Raw genomic sequence first — 6,000 nt, 5'->3', positions numbered from 1 at the left:
TATGCTGGGCGAAATCTGAACTGCCAGGCTGCACATTCTTCCGCAGCGGCTAATATTCAACAGTAAGTTCTGTTCTTCAGCTCTAGAAGAAGAGTCATCTCCCGTGCATCAGTGATAAAAGAAGAGTGAGAACGCTGTAGCTGAAGAAATACGTTGCTCCTCTGAAGGACGCTGCGTTTCTTGTCGATAAGGCTGAATTCAGAGAGTCACATAATGGGACGATGTAGGTTTTCTATTTGGAGCCTCTTGCTTTGTGTTCTTTTTTCTTTTTCTTTTTTTTTTTATTTGTTTATTTATATTTGAGAAATAAGTAAAAACTAATTTCCAGATTTGTGCAAAATTTACAAAAAACAGTGTAAAAAAATTACAACACATCAGTATGAAAAATGAACAAAAAATTAGTTTAAAAAATTGATAAAAATTTAGTACAAAAACAAAATTGTAAAATTTACAAAAATTAGTATAAAAGGATTGCGAAAAATTAATCAGTACAAAAAATTTACAGAAAATGGTATAAAAGGAAAAATACGCCAAATTTACACAAAAAAATACTATAGAAAATTTACGCAAAATAAAATTACAACGTATCAGTATAAAAAAATTACAAAAAATTAGTATAAAAAATTGACAAAAATTTAGTACAAAAAGAAAATTGTAAAATTTACAAAAATTAGTATAAAAGGATTGCGAAAAATTAATCAGTACAAAAAATGGTATAAAAGGAAAAATACACCAAATTTACAACAACAAAAAAATAGTATAAAAAATTTACGCAAAATAAAATTACAACATATCAGTATGAAAAATTTACAAAAAATTAGTATAAAAAATTTACAAAAATTTAGTACAAAAGGAAATTTGTAAAATTTACAAAAATTAGTATAAAAAGAAAATTACGGAAAAAAAGACTATAAAAAGTTTACGAAAAAATGGTATAAAAGGAAAAATACACCAAATTTACAAAAAAAAATAGTATAGAAAATTTACGCAAAATGAAATTACAACATATCAGTGAATGAAAAATTTACATATAAAATTAGCATAAAAACTTTAGTACAAAAAGAAAATTGTAAAATTTACAAAAATTAGTAAAAAAAGAAAATTACTCAAAAAATTACTATAAAAAGTTTACGAAAAATGAATCAGTACAAAAAAATGGTATAAAAGAAAAATACGCCAAATTTACAACAAAAAATAGTATAGAAAATTTACAAAAAAGATCGTCAAACCGGAAAATTAACTTAGTGGTCGGTAATTAAAAACACTGGTTGGTTATGCATCCTAACATAATGTTAGGAGGGATATCATAAGCCCACAGTTAATAGTCAATAATGGACTTGTATTTCAATTTCTAAGATCGTTTAATGTGATTTCATTCTATCTAATAACATATTACAATAATACAAATAAACACCATATACATCAATAATTCAATAAATATAACGGTATTACCTAATGAAAGAATTAAATTATACGTCCATTAAAAAAGTTTGACGGACTATGTCGTCGTACTGACAAACTAAACAAAATTAAGACCTAATTCTTGTGGATCTTTCTCGTCCTAAGAATAGAGGCAAAGAAAGTAAAAGATAAAACTTTGATTACAATTGTATATAAAAAAAAAAGACTTTAATTAAAATATAAAAAAAGGAACAACAACAAAAGAATGGCGGCTCTGCCGGGCTTCAGCACATTATTTTTAAACAAGAAATAAATAACTAAACGTATACATTAATAAAAACTACATAAAAGGCCCACTGGTGTTGAAAAAAAGTCCAAAACATCCAAGTTACTGGCTCAAGTCCACAAATTTTTTCCGATCAAAAACAATTTCCGACCTCAGGAAACTTCTCAGAGAGACTGTCATTCTTTTGTTGTTACTTTTTTTTATATTTTATTTTAGTCCTTTTTTATACGCAATTGTAATTAAAGTTTTATTTTTTAATTCCTTTACCAGTATTCTTAGGACGAGAAAGATCCACAAGAATTAGGTCTTAATTTTGTTTGGTTTGTCAGTAACACGACATAGTCCGTCATTAATACGGTAGCAGAGCGTGGTTCTATCTATTCCCGACATGTTCCGCGTTTCAACCAATCAGGGAAATATGGTCATTGATGATGCACTGGCATTATACAAGGTAATTTTATCCACGCGGACTAAAATACACCTTTAGTAGCGTTAGAGATCACCTTAGTTTATATTTAACATTATTATAATTACATTATTATCATTATAACAATTTACATATATATTATCTTTACAACCTAACCAATACATGGGCATAACGTTCAATTTAATAGTACGAATACTTAATATTTTTAAAACCGCCGTGGCCAACTTGGCTTGAATCCCAGCACTTCCCTTGAAATATATATATTTTTAATGCTCTTAGCAGAGAATATAAAAAAACTATATACTAACTATATAACTAATTACAATTAATTAAGATTTTTAGTTGAGATAAAAAAGTCAATGGCACGAGCGGGATTCGAACCCACGATCTTCGGCTTGATACGCCGCTGCTCTACCACTTGAGCTATCGTGATCTCGATCCACTCGGACCCAACTTCCCATCTCAACCCCACCTTTTGAATTTTCCCTCTTTTTGCCATTTTTCAAATGTCGTGTAATCGGATTGGATTCTCGACGACAAATGAAATGGCTACGGAGAGGTTTAGTGACGTATACTTCATTTTAAATCATTAAATTCACTAATTTCGTGGTCCACTTGACCAGTTAATATATTGCAATTAATTAACGTTTTTAGTTGAGATAAAAAAGTCAAAAAGGAGGGAAAATTCAAAAGGTGGGGTTGAGATGGGAAGTTGGTGTCGAGTGGATCGAGGTCACGATAGCTCAAGTGGTAGAGCAGCGGTGTATGAAGCCGAAGATCCCCGGTTCGAATCCCTGTCGTGCCATTGACTTTTTTATCTCAACTAAAAATCTTAATTAATTGAAATATATTAATTGGTCAAGCGGACCACGAAATCAGTGTATATAACTAATCTAAGTAAGGGTTGAGTACTCAATATTCCCCCATTGACTTGCTCACACCGCAGATTAACACCAATAAATACTTTCAACCTCACATCAAACTAAAACACATGTATTATATGTATTTATAAAAAAAACTATATCCCGAGAAACACTTCATTTTTCTCAGGGGGCCGGCACGATCTTTGTGAAGACGTTATAAATAAATTAACCAAAAAATTTCGGAATGTTAGAAGTCTTTTTTTTTACTTATTTAACGGTATATTTTAATATTAAAATGATAAGACTTTTATGGTTCTAGAAATAGAATATACTCGCATCAGTGAGATTTATTTGCAGAATATAAACAATGATCAAGAATTTATGATTTCGATTTATTCATACAATGTAATGGATCAAAACAAGTTTCTAAATTTTTCGTCACTGTCAGAGATAGAAGGAGGGGGCATAAAAGAGCCAGGAAGAGTATCGAAGGGCATAACTTGTTGGCTCCTGATGCCGATGACAAGGGGAGAGTCGGGCCTGCGTGGAGTTTACCATAAGGAGAAACCGGCTCGACTCAGCCCCCATCAAAATATTTGACTTGGAAACCGTGTTGCGGCCTGGAGGGCCCCTCCCCGCAACTCGTTCAATATTTCAGGTGTGGGGGTCCCGAGGGACGGGACATAAAGGAGATGAACCTGGGAGGGGGTTTACAATGCAAAGCGTGCACTTCACCAGCACCGAGGGGATGGGATTCTCTATCCACCCTCGCCCCAATTGCCGAATAAAACTAAACAGCCCCCTTCGTCTCAGTCGATCCGACCTATCCTCGGATCAGTCCATGATATGAAAAATACATCGGATAGTTGGAACTTCAATTTCTTTCAACTCTTTTCTCCTTTCCCTCCTTGAAACTGTTATCACGCAATCCTCAATCTAGCTCAATACTTCTAATAAATTTTTATCCTTTCGTCTGAAATCGTGCAGCCGTTTGTTTTAACGGGCGCAGCTCGATTGAATGCAGCATCAGGACCTTTCAACAATTCATGGGTATTAAGATCAGAAGGAAACTTTTAACGAACCTGATATGTACACTGATGGACAAAATTAATGCATCACCCTTAAATTTTAATGTATTCAGGTTTATTCATATTTTGTATACCAAAAATAGGCTTGGTTGTAAAAATAAGAAATTTAAAAAAATGTTTATTACCTAATTCTAAAAGCAATTATTGAGTAAAAAACAACAGAAAATTCAAAAACAAATTTATAAAACCTTGTTCGATCTGGACCTCAACCTGGCCACACCAAGCACTCAATTCCCACCTTATTCTGGTAGCCATATGGATCCAGCATTATCCCGCATTAGTAAGAATCTCCCACCGATGTGGGGGCAAATGGCATATGGTCTTCGATTATGACTTGTAAGTACATCTGTGAAAATCTTCCTCGCACAACAACCAATTCGGTGCGGGGTCCAAAGAAATGCCGCCCCAGAACATCAATGACCCACTGTGGAATACCACCTGAGGTACCGTCCATCATGGGGCTTACTTTCTCCTGTGTCTCCGTATGAGATCACGCCCATCCGAAGATTTGAGGCCTCATCTGCTAAGAGAACTCGTCCCCAATCTTCCGATGTCCAATTTACATGTTCCCGAGCAAATTTCTGTCCCCTGTCTATTTTCTGAGCTGTGGTAAAAAGAGGCTGGCTGCCGGGCCCTGAAGTTATTTTCATTGAGCCTTTTTCTTTCATCCTGGAACAAATCGAAACATTTCAGACTTGTCTTATCAGATTTCTTATCTCATTTCCGTAATACTGCGGTTTCGTCGAGCCTGAAGACTATGTCCTTCCTTAATCATGTTATGACCCTAAAACTGTCATACTCACTCAAATGCTGACTGGAGCAATTGAAAAAGATTTAAGAATAAGAATAATATCAACTGAAATCAACGGACGAAAAAGATTAACTAAAAGCGAACTTTAGGCGTAGCAGAATGGAAGAGCATAATGCTGCTTTTTGTGCATCTAGGATTTATCAGTACAAAAGTAAACTAAGCATTATTTATTGTTTAGTTTTACTACGCTAGCTCCTTATTACCTATAACTAATGCAGAAAGATAATGGATGTAACTTTAAACTAAATAAATTCGGTGGTGCGTTAAATTGGAACATCATTGTATTATCAGTGTGTTTCAACTGACATACTTGGAAGTAGATAGTGACTGTATCTGTATATCGATATAGCGAATTTATAATGAATTTGTTGCAATTTCACCGGAGTAAGAAGCCTGATGTTAGTCATGTCATATCTATTAACTATTAAATGATCCGTTCTCTACCTACAGTATCCCAGGAAGTCCTAATCCTTCAAGAAATTTGTTTATTAGGCCCGGTGGTTAGTCTTCGATGGTTGCGTTGTATGTCCTGCTGAGAAATGCCACTGTCTGTTATGTTATGATATTTTCTGCTTCCTCGCAGTATTAATTGCGTGTTGATTGCTTTAATTTTTTCTCAAATGCCCATTCAGTTTGCAGTGCCCCGTCAGTAATCCTGGCCTTTTTTCTCACCTCCATTTTACACATATACACTGTGCTAAAAAGAATGCTGATGGTGGCTTTTTGTGCCCTTTCGATATGACAATTAGAAGAGAGTGTATTCCGGGCGGGTTTGCTGAGAGAGGAAGAGGGTTCCATGAGACGGCAATAAGTTTTGGGGGGATTTGCGCACAAGAAGTGGTTCAGAGAGTGCTCGGTCGGAATTTGTACAAGTGCCACGCTCCCATCGTAAACATGCGGGCTCTACGCCTTCCTTCAGGAGCCCCGGCAATTAATAGCAGGTTATCTGCTGGAAGAGGGCAGCGGCTCCTTCGACGGCAAATGCCGGTCGTTTGTATGCACGCCCTTCTTGATCTGTCACTCAAAATGGCCGCCTCGGCCCGTTCGATACTTCTTACCTCCCCCGACCCTCAGACTCAATTACAATTAAGCCCCCGGACTTATTATAGATAACGTGTTAAATG

Source organism: Cimex lectularius, unplaced genomic scaffold (genome assembly GCF_000648675.2).
Source record: "Cimex lectularius strain Harlan isolate CLEC.00 unplaced genomic scaffold, Clec_2.1 scaffold16, whole genome shotgun sequence".
NCBI classification, from domain to species: Eukaryota; Metazoa; Arthropoda; class Insecta; order Hemiptera; family Cimicidae; genus Cimex; species Cimex lectularius.
Note: the sequence above shows the minus strand (reverse complement) of the source record.